The 16,915-nt window shown below is 37.3% G+C and overlaps 1 protein-coding gene across 8 annotated transcripts in view; it reads left to right on the top strand.

Moving 5' to 3' along the window:
• The window catches only part of HS3ST4 (heparan sulfate-glucosamine 3-sulfotransferase 4), a 900,746-nt gene that overhangs the window by 434,923 nt on the left and 448,908 nt on the right, over positions 1–16,915 (top strand). For all 8 annotated transcript variants that reach the window (XM_078344971.1, XM_078344972.1, XM_078344975.1 and 5 more), the window contains 2 exons: positions 7,094–7,196; positions 7,505–7,602. The gene's annotated coding sequence lies outside the window, so the exon portion shown is untranslated. The remainder of the gene's footprint in view (positions 1–7,093; positions 7,197–7,504; positions 7,603–16,915) is intronic.

The following is a 16,915-nucleotide window of genomic DNA, read 5'->3' on the forward strand; positions in this document are numbered from 1 at the left end:
GCAAATAGTTTATAAGCTGAGACTGGGTGATGGGTGAGACTCAGGGTGAGAGGCTTGGAGGAGAAACAGAGAGAATGGTGTCCCAGGCAAAGGGAAGTGCAATGCAGTCACCTAGGGGTGGAGTAGATTAGATAACGTTGGCATCCCTTGCTCTTTGTCTTGGGAGTTCTGGCCTCCTGCTTCTGGGATTGAAGGAATGAGTGCAGTGGTACACTGCCAAAGAGGCAGCAGTGTGGGTGTAGCTTTGTACTGTTGGGGTTCTAGAAAAGGTCCAATAAATTTGTGAAAGAAAATAGATGAGTATATGCTGGGCTATGAAGATTGCTAGTGTTACTTTTTAAGTGCTTTAATCTCTGTATAAAGTATATTTAAGCCAGGTGCAGTGGCTCATGCCTATAATCCCAGCACTTTGGGAGGCTGAGGCGGGTGGATTGCTTGAGGTTAGGAGTTCGAGACCAGCCTGGCCAACATGATGAAACCCTGTCTCTGCTAAAAATACTAAAATTATCTGGGTGTGGTGGCAGGTGCCTGTGATCTCAGTTACTTGGGAGGCTGAGGCAGGAGAATCTCTTGAACCCAGGAGGCGGAAGTTGCAGTGAGCCAAGATAGCCCCAGTGCACTCCAGCCTGGGTAACAGAGTGAAACTCTGTCTCAAAAAAAAAAAAAAAGTATATTTATCTGCTTTAGAGAGATGGGTGAAGTTTCTTGTGCCTGGAAACTTTATAAATGCCTGTCAAGCTCAAGCCCTTGGTCTAGAAAGGTGAAGGATCTTCTAGGGTCTGTGGGGTAACATGGTCCATCCCTCCCAGGTAGAACAGCCTATGTGCCATCCCCTACTGACTTAAGGCATACAAAATTCAATGAAGATAAAAAGAAAGAAAGATACGGAGATAAATAGATGATCAGGACATTAAAAATACAAATTTTTTGCATGGATTCAGAGATATCAAAAGCTAACAAATAATGTGTTAACTATCCCATGAAGGTTAAGGCAGGGAGAAGAATCAGCCCTCCTATCTTCTCATTGTCCCAGCATGACATATTTTGATAAGCTATACTCAACTCAGCTGGAGCTGAGCAAGGCAGGTGGCTGCAAGGGCAATTGGTAGGGAAGAAGGGCTTCGGTTGTGATTGCAGATAAGAGGTGCCCAATAAATATGTATTGGATAGTGAATAAATACCCTAGTGAGGCCTCATTTCCTAGCAGCCACTATAAAGACAAGCTATAAGAGAGAAGAAACAAAAAAAGAGAGAATAACAAAAGAAACACAACAGATTAAGATGAGCTTAGAGCTACACGTTTTAAAATGAGACGAGAATTTCGCCTAAAGATGGTGAATTGAAGACAAACGTATACCAAAGTCCTTAAAAATGTTTAAAACCCCCCAAACCCTGCATTTTAAAAAGAATGAATCCACAAAATGCTAGAGAACTAGAGAGGCAAGCAACTGGAAAAGGACAGTTTGAAGAAATCTTAGAATACAGAACACAGATGGGATCTGATTAATGAATAAAACAGATCATGGAAACTTGTAGCCCAAAATTCCAGAAGGAAGAGGAATCCTTTCCAAAGGAATCCTTTAAAAACTCCAAGCTCCAGTGCTCCAGGCCAGGAGTTTGAGGCCAGCCTAGGCAACATAGTGAGATCTCACCTTTATAAAAACTAAAAGCACCCCCCCCTACCAAAAAAAGGCATGGTGGTACACACCTGTGGCCCTGGCTACTCATAAGGCTGAGGAGAGAGAATCACTTGAGTCCAGGAGTTTGAGGATGCAGTGGGCTATGATTATGTCACTGTACTCCAACCTGGGTGACAGAGTGAGAACTTGTCTCTAAATAAATAAATAAATCCCTCCAAGCTCCTACTCCACAACTACAAAGGACAAGGATAAGATATAGAACAAGTATCAAGGTGATTAATTAATTATAGTTTGAGTCTCCCACGTTGTCTGTTTCATTGGGTTTGCATCTTACTCACTCTCTCTCCTTATATGCAATACTCCAGCTTCATGGGCTTTCTTTATGTCCCTTTATGTAAAATATGTTCTTACCTCAATGCCTTTGCAATTACTATTTCCTCTGTCTGGAACAATCTATCTCTAGATCCTGACATGGTTGGCTCTTCCTTGTCATTCAGATCTTAGTTCGAACCTCACCTATGCAAAAACAACTTCTCTGAACACAATATCTAAATTAGATCCCAACCCTAGCCTGTCACTCTATCACATTATCCTGATTCCTTTCCTTCCCAGCATGTATTAGTCTCTGAGATTGTCTTAGTCATTTATTTCTTTATCATGATCTGCGGGCAAGGACCTTATTGACCTTGTTTATCAGAGTATCCACAGCATCTGGAACATTAATATAATGTGGTGCTTGTATCAGTTAGCTTTTGCTGAATAACAAACAACACCAAAAATTAATGGCCTCAAACAATAACACTTTATTTAATTTGGGTCAGCTAGGCAGTTCTTATCTGCACGATCTCAGCTAACCTCTGTGAAGCTCTTTCAAGCATCCTTAGTCTTCTTGTAGGTTGGCTGGTAGTTGGATAATCTGGGAAGTCTTTTCCACATGTCTAGTATCTAGTTGGCTGTTGATCAGGGCAACAAAGGCATCTGGACCTTGTGTTTTTTGTTATCCAGCAGCCTTGCTTGGGCTTCTTCACAGAGTTGTAGAGCTCCAATAGCATCAAGAGAAAGTAAGTAATCAAAATGTGCAAGTGATTTTTAAAAAATATACATTTTATTGCACTTTAGGTTCTGGGGTACATGTGCAAAACATGTAGGATTGTTGCATAGGTACATACATGGCAATGTTGTTTGCTGCCTCCATTCCCCTGTCACCTATATCTGGCATTTCTCCCCACAAGTCCCTTTTCTATAGTCCTATTGAGCAAAGTAGGTCACATGGTTCAAAGGGGTGGAGAAATAGACCCCACCTTTTGCTAGGAGGAGCTCTAAGGTCACATTGCAAAGAGAGGTAGATACGGAGATGAACAGAATTTACAGTGATTTTTGCATTCTTATCATAAAACTCAATAAATATATGCTGAATATATTTGACTTAAAGAACTGAGTCTTGAAAGGTGGGGTTAGTTGGGCCCCTTCTCCCTTCCTCCTTGAATATATACAGCAGAGAACAGAAGTTTTTGGTCCCACATAAGAATCCAAGCTGTGCACTCTGAAGAAAAAAAAAAATTCTAGCTACACAGAGATGCCCCCTCATTTGCATGTAAAACCATGAATGAGAACCAAAGAAGAGTTTGAGGAAACTCTGAAACACACCACAGTCACATCATAAAAAAAGAAAGGCAAGACAGGTTTGCTCGAAAAGGAATGCATCAAAGTATCCCACTGCTAAGAATAAAGTCTTCCTTTTTTGAGTCATTATCTACAGGCTGCCTACCCCTTATCCACAACTCTTAAATGAAGTTTTTTAGTTATCACACCCTACCCACTAACAGAGGCATCCCAAGGAGAAGTGTCTTGGTGAACAGAGCTGCACAAATGCAAATGAAACCCTCCTTACTTCACAGCCCAGATCTTTATTCATAAACATGAACCATAACAAAGAGTCAACAAACACGTAAGGAAAAGAAACTGCACATGAGAAATGTGAACATTAATAAAATACAGGTCGCTGCTGTGAAAACAGAGCAACTGAAAAGCAAAAATGAGAGTACCTGGTAATTAAAAATATGTGTGGCACTACAGAGAAAATTCTGTGGGCAGACTGGGTAAGAAAATGGATGTAGTTAACGACGACATCAGCGATCTGATGATAAAATTCAATGGAATTGAAATAAGGCAAAATAATAAGAAATTTGAGAGAAATATTAAACAGTATAGGTGTCTGCTATTTCTTTTATTGGGGTTCTAGAGGCAGAGAAAATAGTCAATAAAGGGAGGAAAAATTCAATGATCTACTATAAGATAACTTCCCCGAGACAAAGTCATAAGTATTCAGTTTGAAAAGAATTTCAAAGAGAAACCATATACATTAAAAAAATCCATATCTAGAAAAAGTTCTGGACTTTAAGGAGAAAGAAGAAATACTAAAAGCTTTCAGACAGACAAAATAAAGCTCACGTGCAGTGACAGGGGAGTCAGAGTAAAATCTCATTAGCGACCTTGGATGCCGGAAGATAATGAAATAAAACCCTTCAATTTTTGAGGGTATATTATTTTAAGCCTAGTATTCAATACTTAGTCAGATTCTAAAAGAGCAGTTTAAAGACATGTACAGAAATTTAGGACTCATTCAAGGACCTCACTAAAAAAAAAAAAAAATACTCAAGGAAATGCTCCAGCAAAACAAACAAAAAAAACTATGTAAGAAATTAATAGCTGAATATCATACAGAAGAAGCAAAGAAAATTAAAAAGACTTTAAAAGAGGGAATATTTGAACTATGGAATTTGAGAATAAGGACTTTAATGTCACTAAATAATATCTTCTTAATGGATCTATTCACACTACTTGATACTTAATGAATAATGTTTATATAATTGCAACCTGAAAATTACTGGTTTTTCACTTATCTTCAGTTTTTATTATTAATGCATAGACAAAGCACAGAACACTTAATTAGCTATCTAGAAAATGATGTAAAATTTGTAAATTTATCAACATAAAAATAGTAAAACTGATAAAACCTTGGGCTGCAGAGGAAGATGGTAGTAATGCAAAGAAGCTAAGTTTCTTACCTATCAGAAGCAGGAAGTCAAAGGATGGTATCTAAAGTCAGTAAATGTAAAGAAATATAAGCATATAATTAAAAATTATAACACTAACCACTGAGATAATTAAACAACAGAAACTCTTCAATTAGTTGTTTCTAGGAAATAGATCTGGAAAGGTTGAAGATTGGTTAGCAAGATTTCACCTTTCGTTTTAGACTTTTCTTTATGAGTGGAATGATCCTTGGGGTTGTGGAGGGGTGGGGTACAGATAAAGGATCTGTCTTGCTGCTCAGGATCATAACTCATTGCAGCCTTGGATTCCTGGGTTCAAGGGGTCCTTCTGTCTCAGCCTCTCTAATAGCTGTGACTACAGGTATACATCACGGAGCCTGGCTTTTTGTAGAGACAGAGTCTTACTATGTTGCTCAGGCTGGTCTTGAACTCCTGGTCTCAAGTGATCCTCCTGCCCCAGCCTTCCAAAGTATTCAGATTACAGGTGTGAGCCACTGCTCCTGGTCCAAAACAACTTTTTATTTTATTTGTTGCTATATGCAAGTATTACTTTGATTATAAATTATTTAAGGCAATCAAATAACAAATTTATAAATAAAATTTACCAGTTATACAATTTAATAAAACTTTAGTGAGAACTATAATAGTTTCAGAAGAGTTAAGATAACAGAAGGCTAAAATCAAATACAAATTTGAGACAAAACTAAGAAATGACATAAAAATTATTAAATCAAAAATTTTAAAGCTTAAAAGTTTTTTAAAAGATATAAATGATGAAATTTAAAATAAAAGACAAAGTTATTATAGTTTTCTAAGAGATATAAATGAAAGATAAGCACATGAGGTAAAAGTTATGTAGGGGCTGATTAGGCTAACAAGACCTATTATGTTAAGGTGAAAAGTATGAATACTAAGCACAAAAACTGTAAAAAAAAAAGTTTTCAGAAGAAAAACATGAAGTTAAGTAGATTAAAAAAAGATCTAAAAGTTGAGGTTTAAAATGCTATTTTTGAATAAATGTTTCAGATATTTATAATTTTTTATCCATTCATTCATTTGCTACTTTAAAAAAGACAAAATGCCTTTATTGAACGTATTTATTTGATAATCCTGGTGAGATATAAAGATAAAAAAGACACACTATATGTGTCAAATAGGTCAAATTGAGTAGGAGAGAAAAACACAGGCACAACTAAATAAAACACAATAGGATAAAGTTATAGTACAGCTTTGTACCATGTCCTACGGGGCCACAGAGAATGGCGCAATTAACTCGCCTTGGGCATTGGGAATAATACAAAGTGGAGATGCTTTTTCTGTTCCACTTTGAAGAGTAAATGGGAATTTCCCACTGAGCTAGAAGAGCCAGGGCATTTCAGGCAGAGGGAACAAAAGTAGAAGGAAAAATAGGTTTGAAATTACATGGCATGTTTGAAGAAAGATTAATAATTTAGCGTGGTGAGAGTTTGAGATATATGGTGAGAAGTGAGTATGAGGCTGGAAAGATGAGTTGGTGCCACACTGTAAAGAGTTCACATGGTATTCTAAAAGTTTTTAACCTGTACCATACATATAGTTGGAAACCTCTGAAAGATTTTATGCACCCTAATGACATAATCAGAACCTACTTAATTCTGAGTTATGATGACAGAAAGCTAGTGCCTCTGGATTGGCCATTCCCCATACTCATAGAGCTATAAACATTCAAGGGGACATGAAGAATTTCAGTGGCACCAGGAGCTAGGAATATTAACAATCACTTGCTATAAAACGGAAGAACTTTCATGACTTAACTCTTTAAAGCCTACAGATAAAATGGTAAAACCATTAGTGGGAAAAACATTTCAAGAAATTTCACAAGATTTCTTGCATCAGGGTTAAAGAAATGTAAATCGCCTTCAGTATGGAAACTGTTTACCAGCGTAGTCACAGTCATTTAACACCCTTCCTCAGCTTCAGTTGTGATCTGAAGTCTGCACTTGGAAGAAAATGAGCTGAAAGAGTGGTAGGAGTAGCATATTGTGGAGGTTGTAGATTATTTTTTTTTTATCATGAATGCAGAAATAGGCTATCCAGAAATAAATTCTAAATATTGTAGAAAGACAATCAGGTGGTGGTATCAAGACATCCCTTCTTAGAACACCACATTATTATTTTAAGGGATAGTTGGCTTTTTTAAACCAGAAAACTTAATGATAGTTGGCTAAACTAGAAAGTTTCATGATAAGTGTCTGTTTTAACCAGAAAGTTGGCTAAAGGCTGTGAATATAAAATAATTCTTCAGCTGTAGAGCAGGAAGAAGTAATAGACCACTTAGCAACCTGATGGGCATTCTAGGGAACTGAAATTATGTATATTGCAAATAGGAAAAGACCATATATTTCTTGTTGCTTACAGAATAGGCAGAAGTAGAAATAAAAACAACCAGGCAACCTCTTGCTGACCCATATTTCAAGTTGCTGACTGTGGACTGAGCAGCTGGACCTGTCTTGGCAATCAGGTATGACCATGCAGCCCTCGGCTTCAGGCTTGTGTGGCAGACTCCCTCCATCTTTCTTTCTTTCTTTCTTTCTTTCTTTCTTTCTTTCTTTCTTTCTTTCTTTCTTTCTTTCGTTCTTTCTTTCTTTCCTTCTTTCTTTCTTTTTCTTTCTCTCTCTCTCCTTCCTTCCTTCCTTCCTTCCTTCCTTCCTTCCTTCCTTCCTTCCTTCCTTCCTTCCTTTTCTTTCTCTCTCTCTCTCTCTCTTTCCTTCTTTCTTCTTTCGTTCTTTTTTTTTTTTTTTGAGACAGAGTTTCGCTCTTGTTACCCAGGCTGGAGTGCAATGGCGCGATCTCGGCTCACCACAACCTCTGCCTCCTGGATTCAGGCAACTCTCCTGCCTCAGCCTCCTGAGTAGCTGGGATTACAGGTACAGGCCACCGTGCCCAGCTAATTTTTTGGATTTTTAGTAGAGATGGGGTTTCACCATGTTGACCAGGATTGTCTCGATCTCTTAACCTCGTGATCCACCCGCCTCAGCCTCCCAAAGTGCTGGGAATACAGGTGTGCAGACTCCATCTTTCTATCACATCCATGTCAAACCTACTTCAGTGGCCCAGGTTCCAGATAGCTCTCAGTGGCAGGCAGCTATCAGTAGCCCTGAGCTTTTGATGTGCCCCAGGGGTATGCTGGCTGTATCTGCACATCTGCCACAGTGGACCTGGGCTTCTGATGCATCTTAGGACTCAGTTGCCTCTGGTTTCTGGTGTTCCCAGTGCCATGCCTGCCAAAGGCTTTCCTAGGCAGAGTCATTCTGTGAAGACTGGAATAAGTACCTACTTCCTCAAATGTGCAGACCTTGACACATAACCACAAGTGTTAAGAACAGTCATGGGAACATGATGCCACCAAAAGGGCAAAATAAGTGTCAGTGACTGGCCCTAAAGAAATAGAATATAAACTACTTGACAAATAACTCAAAAGGACTGTTTTAAGGAAGCTCAACAAACTTTAAGCAAGCACAGAGAAACAATTCAACAAAATGATGGAAATAATTAGTGACCAGAACAAAAATTATTAGAGAGATTGAAATAAAGAAAAATTAAATAGAAATCCTGGAGCTGAAATATACAATGAATGAAATGAAAAATTCAACCGTGAGCATCAATAGCTGAATTAATCACACAGAAGAAAGAATGTGTGAAATCAAAAACAAGTTATTTGAAAATATAGAGTGAGAAGAGAAAAATAAAAAAAGAAGAAAAAGGACTGAAGAAATCTTACAGGATTTATGGGTGGGCAGCAAAAGAGCCAATGTATGAGTTACTGGTGTTTGAGGTAGTGTAGAGAAAGACAAAGGGTTAGAAAGCTTATTTTAAAAAAAGGAAGAGCAGAAAACATCCAAAACCTGGAGAAAGATACAAATATCCAGGTATAAAAGGTCAAAAGTCTCTAGTCAGATTTAATGCAAATAAGATTACCTCAAGACATATTATAATCAAACTGTTGAAATTAAAAAACAAAGAGGATCCTCAAAGCCGAAAGAGAAAAGCAGCAAAAAAACATATAAGGGAGTTCCAATATGGCTAACAGAAGACTTTTCAGCAGAAAGCTTACCAGCCAAGAGAGAGTGCAATGATATATTCAAACCGCTAAAGAAAAGAAACAACATCAACAACAACAACTACCAAATACTAAGCAAAACTGTCCTGCAGAAATGGAAAGATAAAGGCTTTCAAAGAGAAACAAAATCTGAGAGAGTTCACTACCACTAGACCCTTCTTACAAGAAGTGATGAAAGGTTTAGCCAGGAATGGTGTTGCAAACCTGTAGTCCCAGCTACCTGGGAAAGCTGAGGTGAGAGGATCACTTAGGCCCAGGAGTTTCAGGCTGCTGTGAGCAATGACTGTACTGCTGCACTCCAGCCTAGGTGACAAAGTGAGACCCTGTCTCTTAAAAAAGAAAAATGCTGAAAGGAGTTCTTCAAGCCAAAAGAAAAGGATTCTAATGAGTAACACAAAAACACCTGAAAGTATAAAAGTCACTAGTAAAAGTAAGTAGACAACCAACTTCAGAATACTCTAATGTGTAATGGCTTGTGAATCACTTTTACTTTTAGTACGAAGGTTAAAATACAAAACTGTTTAAAATATAAAATCTACAATAATTTCTTAAAACATCTACAATATAAAAAGTTGTAAATTGTGAAATATAAATTCAAACTGTGGGGAGGTGGAATAAAAGTGTAGAGTTAAGTTTTGCAATCAAAGTTTAGTTGTTGTTAGCTTAAAATAATCTGTTATATGTAATAATAAGGTATTTTTTTAAGCCTCATGGTAGCCGCAAAGAAAATCCTATAGTAGATACACAAAAAGTAAAAGCAAGATATCAGAATATATGACTACAGAAAATCACTTATCCGCAAAAGAAGATAGCAAGAGAGGAAAAAAGGAACAAAGGATCAACAAGTCAATTAGAAAACAATTTACAAAATGGCAGTAGTAAGTCCTTACCTGTAAATAATTACCTTAAATGCATATGGGTTAAAATCTCTCATCGAAAGACACAGAGTGACTGAATGAACAAAAACGAAAACAAAAACAAACAAAAGCAACAACAGGAAACAAGACTATACTGCCCACAAGAGCCTCATTTCACTTGTGAAGATGTACAACTAAAAGTAAAGGGAAAAAGAAAAATATTCTTTGTAAATGCAAAACAAAAGAGAGAAGGAGTAGCTATGCTTACATCAGATAAAATAGATTTTAAGTTAAAAATTGTAAAAATGGAAAAATAAGGGCATTATAGAATGATAAAGGACTCAATTCAGCAAGAGGATGCAACAATTATAAATGGATATACACTCAACATTGAAGGACCCAAATACATATCTGAAGAGAGTCTCTCCCTCTTCAGGCTTAAGAGCTTCAACTATTATTGCATTTTAGTCTCTCTCTCTTCATGTCTAAGATCTGAAGAGAGAGAAGAGAGACTAAAATACAATAGTAGTAGGGTACTTCAACACACCCACTTTCAGTAATGGACAGATCATCCAGGCAGAAAATCAAAATGAAACATTGATCTTAAACTACAATAAAATAAAATGGACCTAACAGACATATGCAGAACATTCAATCCAATAAATGCAGAATGCATATTCTTCTCCACAGCACAAGATTCTCTGGGAAAAATCATAGGTCAAAAATAAGGTCAAATGGTTTAAGACAATGAAAATCATATCAAATATATTTTTTCTGACCACAACAGTATAAAATTGGAAATCAATAACAGAAAGAACTTTGGAAAATTTACTAATATGTAGAAATTAAACAACATGTTTGCAAACAACCTACGGGTAAATGAAGAAACTAACACATTTTTTGAGACAAATGAAAATGGAAACACAACACAAAACCTATGTGATAAAGGAAAATCAGTTCTCAGAGGGAAGTTTATAGCAGTAAACACCTACACCAAAAGAGAATAAAGATCAAAAGTAAGCAGCCTAACATTGCACCTCAAAGAACTAGAAAAACAAGAAAAAGCTAAGTTCAAATTTACTAGATGGAAATAATCAAGATCAGAGCAGAAATAAATGAAACAGAGACTAGAAAACGAATAGGCAAGGTTAACTAAACTAAGAGTTGCTTTTTTTAAAGGACAAATGAACACATTTTTAGCTAGATTGAGAAACAAAGACTCAAATAAATAAAATCAGATATAAAAAAGAAGACTCTAAGTATTCAAGTTGTAGAAATAACTAAGATCAGAGCAGAATTGAATGAGATAGAGACACAGAAAGCCCTTCAAAAAATCAGTAAATACAGGAGCTGGTTCTTTTAAAAGATCAACGAAATAGACAGACCACTAGCCAGATTAATAAAAAAGAAAAGAGAGAAGAATCAAATAGATGCAATAAAAAACGATAAAGGGGATATCACCACCAAGTCCACAGAATACAAACTACCATCAGAGATTACTACAAACAACTCTATGCACATAAACCAGTAAACCTGGAAGAAATGAATAAATTCCTGGACACATGCACCCTTCCATGCCTACACCAGGAAGAAGTCAAAACCCTGAATAGACCAATAACAAGGGCTGAAGTTGAGGCAGCAATTAATAACCTACCAACCAAAAAAAGCCCAGGTCCAGATGTGTTCACAGCTGAATTCTACCAGATTACAAAGAGGATCTGGTACCACTCCTTCTGAAACTATTCCAAACAATCCAAAAAGAGGGAATCCTTTCCAAATCATTTTATGAGACCAACATCATCCTGATACCAAAACCTGGCAGAGACTCAACAAGAAAAGAAAACTTCAGTCCAGTATCCATGATGAACATAGATGCAAAAATCGTCAATAAAATACTGGCAAATCAATTGCAACAGCACACTAAAAAGCTTATCCATCATGATCAAATAGGCTTCATCCCAGGGATGCGATGGTGGTTCAACATACACAAGTCTATGAACATAATTCACCACATAAACAGAACCAAAGAAAAAAGCCACATAATTATCTCAGTAGATGCAGAGAAGACCCTCCACAAAATTCAACAGCCGTTTATGCTAAAAACTCTCAATAAACTAAGTATCAATGGAACATATCTCAAAATAATAAAAGCTATTTATGACAGACTCACAGCCAATATCATACTGAATGGGCAAAAACTGGAAGTATTCCCTTTGAAATCTGGCACTAGACAAGGATGCCCTCTCTCGCCACTCCTATTCAATATAGTACTGGAAGTTCTAGCCAGAGCAATCAGGCAAGAAAAAGAAATAAAGGGTATTCAATTAGGAAAAGAGGAAGTCAAATTGTCTCTATTTGCAGACAACATGATTGTATATTTAGAAGACCCATCATCTCAACCCAAAATCTCCTGAAACGGATAAGCAACTTCAGCAAAGTCTTAGGATACAAAATCATTGTGCAGAAATCACAAGCATTCCTATAAAACAATAACAGACTTAAAGGAGCCAAATCAAGAATGAACTGCCATTCACAATTGCTACAAAGAGAATAAAATACCTAGGAATACAACTAACAAAGGACGTAAAGGATCTCTTTAAGGAGAACTACAAACCACTGCTCAAGGAAATAAGAGAGGACACAACAGATGGAAAAACATTCCATGATTTTGGTTAGGAAGAATCAATATTGTGAAAATGGACATACTACCGAAAGTAATTTATAGATCCAACACTATCTTCATCAAGCTACCTATGACCTTCTTCACAGGACTGGAAAAAAACACCTTAGACTTCATACGGAACCAACAGAGAGTCCACATAGCCAAGTCAATTCTAAGCAAAAAGAACAAAGTTGGAGGCATCATGCTAAGTGACCTCAAACTATACTACAAGGCTACAGTAATCAAAACAGCATGGTACTTGTACCAAAACAGAGATATAGACCAATGGAACAGAACAGAGGCCTCGGAGGCAACACCACACATCTACAACCATCTGATCTTTGACAAACCTGATAAAAACAAGCAATGGGGAAATGATTCCATGTTTAATAAATGATGTTGGGAAAACTGGGTAGCCATGTGCAGAAAGCAGAAACTGGACCCCTCCCTGACACCTAACACTAAAATAAACTCCAGATGGATTAAAGACTTAAACATAAGACCTAACACCAGGAAAACCCTAGAAGATAATCTAGGCAAAACCATTCAGGCAAATGCCTACGTAGACATAGGCAAGGACTTCATGACTAAAACACCAAAAGCATTGGCAACAAAAGTGATAATAGACACATGAGATCTAATTAAACTCCAGAGTTTCTGCACAGCAAAAGAAACAATCATTACAGTGAACCAGCAACCAACATAATGGAAAAAATTTTTTGCAATCTACTCATCTGACAAAAGGCTAATATCCAGAATCTACAAAGAACTAAAACAGATTTACAAGAAAAAAAAACCCATTCCAAATTGGGTAAAGGATATGAACAGAAACTTTTCAAAAGAAGGTATATATGAGGCCAACAAACATATGAAAAAATGCTCATCATCACTGGTCATTAGAGAAATGCAAATCAATACCACACTGAGATAGTATCTCACACCAGTTAGAATGGCGATCATTAAAAAATCTGGAGACAACAGAGCTGGAGAGGATGTGGAGAAATAGGAACGCTTTTACCCTGTTGGTCGGATTGTAAATTAGTTCAGCTGTTGCGGAAAACAGTGTGGCAATTCCTCAAGGACCTAAAAATAGAAATTCCATTTGACCTAGCAATCCCCTTACTGGGTATATATCCAAAGGATTATAAATCATTCTACTATAAAGACACATGCAGATGTATGTTTGTTGCGGTACTATTGACAATAGCAAAGACCTGGAACCAACCCAAATCCCCATCGATAATAGACTGGACAGGGAAAATGTGGCACATATACACCATGGAATACTATGCATCCATAAAAAACAATGAGTTTGTGTGTCTTTGTAGGGACATGGATGAATCTGAAAACCATAATTCTCAGCAAACTGACACAAGAACAGAAAATCAAACACTGCATGTTCTCACTCATAGGTGGGTGTTGAACAATGAGAACACATGGACACAGGGAGCGCAGCATCACACACTGTTGCGGGGGAGTAGGGGAGGGATAACATGGGGAGAAATGCCAGATACAGGTAACGGGGAGGAAGATAGCAAAACACATTGTCATGTATGTACCTGTGCAACAATCCTGCACACTCTTCACATGTGCCCCAGAACCTGAAGTGGAATAAAATATATATATATATATAAATAACTATGGGTAACTTTAAAAGTTGGCATTGATGTCAACTTTTTCAAATTATGAAATGCATGTACTAGTTGACAGAACAATTATTCTTTTATATATACATATATACATACTTAAACACACACATGTATATATACATATACACACACACGCACTCCCAAATTGAAAATAACCTATATGTCCATAGGTAGAGAAATTATTTAATATCTTACTGTAGATGTAGCCTCTGTAATACTCTGTAGTCATTTAAAAGGAGTGGTGTAGAGCTATGTGTACTGATAGAAAAAGTCTCCTAAATATTTAGAACCACATGAATTTTAGTAAATAATATTCTTTATTATATAATCTGATTTGTATTTATAACAGAAAAAAGGCTAGTGCCTATCAAACTGATAACCATGGTAACGTAGGGCAAGTTTATACTTGGGATAGATTTGGTTTTGAATGTATGTTTGTAAGCCCATATGTTTTTAAGTCCAAAGTAACTAAGACAGATTTTAACTTACGGTCCCCATTGCATTTCTGCTTAACAGGAATGTGAATCAATTTCTTTGAAGCTTGAAAAGTAGGCATATTCTTTGCCTTCTTACACATATATTTTATAGCAGATTTATTTTTCTCAAAAAGATATATTTTGTCTTCCTTGGAAATCGGTTAAGGCAGGTATTTGTCTCTTCCTGCATCATCTTTGCTAGTGCCATACATTCATTATTTTCCAGCAGTTTGAAGTCTACATGTGCTACTTTGCCATTCACATTGATGGTGTGCGGATTCAGATATGCTCGAAACCCAGGTGGGAATCATCTATGCGTCAGAGGAGTCAGAGGCCACCCTTTTACAACCCACTGATTTTTAAATCCTTGGTATCAGTTAACGCCAGGTGGATGGGTGGGCATCTGACTTTCATGTCGATCCTATTGCCATAGACTCAAAGTGGGGTTTTTTTTTTTTTGCCCCTTCACTTACCTTCTTTTTATTTTTCCCCCCACTTCTTGATGAATATGGTAGATTTCATAGCCACAATTCCTTTCTGGTCTTATGCAATTCGTTCTTACTTCCAAATCATTCATACTCTCCTATAATTTGCACAGGAAACATGTGCCATGTTCCTTATTCTCTCCCCTTTCATTTCTATGCATCTCTCATTTGTATTCTTTTTATTCCTGCTCCCTTCCCCAATAACTGTGCCAATATCCTTGCTGCTATTTCACTTCTAATGGCGTCAATAATACTTGTTAGCTATCTGAACACTAAGGATAAGTCAGATCACTTGAGGTCAGGAGTTCGAGACCAGCCTGACCAACATGGTGAAACCTTGTCTCTACTAAAAATACAAAAATTAGCCAGGTGTGGTGGCACACTTTTATAATCCCAGCTACTTGGGAGGCTGAGACACAAGAATCCCTTGAACCTGAGAGACAGAGGTGGCAAATACATTACAAACTGAGCCGCTGCAGGAAGACCAGAGCAAACAGGACTGTAGGATCTGTCAGTGGCTGACTTGATGCCCTTTTACATTGAAGATATAGCTTTCATTATATCTGTGAGAGTTTGTAAGCCCAATATTTGTTAATAGTGGAGCTTCCAGTTTCATCTGTATTCTTGGACTTATTTTTTGTCTGAGTTACTAGTATGTATTCATATTTTATTTTGTAATTACAAAAACAGAAAATAAAAAAGGAAGGAAGATAGCTTATAATTGTGTTATTTACTGGCAGGCAGAATTGCATTTCTGTGCATTTTTATTCCCCTGTGAAAAATGGTTTTGGTTTTCTTGTTTGGTTATTTTGATCTAATCATGATTGGAGAGTCCTTTGTATCCAGAAAAACAGCTGACTCTTGTCTTTGATGTAAAAGAACACTGTTTAATTGGGGGCCCAGCCAAGTTCTGGCCCCAGTTAGAAGCCCTAACCCTGTAGGAAGATATATTCCAAAAAACAGAGCCAAATCAGAATACCTCAAGGGAAAACAGTTGAAGGAGTTTCTCACGGTATGCATTAAGAATAAGTGATTATATCTGGGTGCAGTACCTCACGCTTCTAATCCCAGTACTTTGGGAGGCTGAGGTGGGGGGATCACTTGAGGTCAAGAGTTTGAGATCAGCCTGGCCAATATGGTGAATCACCATCTCTACTAAAAATACAAGAATTAGCCAGTGTGGTGGCAGGCACCTGTAATCTCAGCTACTTGGGAGGCTGAGACACAAGAATCACTTGAATCCAGGAGACAGAGGTTGCAGTGAGTCAAGATGGTGTCACTGCACCCCAGCTTGAGTAATAGAGTGAGACTGGCAAAAAAAAAAAAAAAAAAAAAGAATAAGTGATTATATAAATATAGGCTGAAAACACATGCACACATAAAAGAACTGTTTGTAATAAAGAAGATATATCATGTTAAAATATTGATTCAGAAATAATAAATCTAGAATTTCAAAGTGAATACCAAAGATTAGGTGAGGAAAAGGTTGCAAGGAGCTAAGAGTAAAAACTGGATAATTTATTTTATGCAGAAGGTGTGATGGGTAATTTTTTTTTTTGAGACAGGATCTCATTCCATCACCTAGGCTGGAGGGCAGTGGTGTGATCATGGCTCTCTGCAGCCTCAACCTCCCCAGTCTCAGGCAATCCTTCCACCTCAGCCTCCCAAGTAGCTGGGACTACAGGTTCACACCACCACATCCAGCTAACTTCTGTATCTTTTGTAGATGAGGTCTTGCTCTGTTGCTCAGGCTGGTCTTGAACTCCTGGACTCAAGCAATTCACCCACCTCAACCTCGCAAAGTGCTGGGATTACAGGCGTAAGCCACTGTGACTGGCCTGCTGAGAAATTTTATGTGTCAACCTGACTGTTTACAAGATGCTCACATATTTGGTCAAACACTCTGGGTATGTTGTTTAAGCCAAGTGGCTTAAACAACAGAAAAATATATTCTCACAATTCTGGAGGCTAGATGTCTGAGATCAAGGTGT

Source organism: Callithrix jacchus, chromosome 12 (genome assembly GCF_049354715.1).
Source record: "Callithrix jacchus isolate 240 chromosome 12, calJac240_pri, whole genome shotgun sequence".
NCBI lineage: Eukaryota > Metazoa > Chordata > Mammalia > Primates > Cebidae > Callithrix > Callithrix jacchus.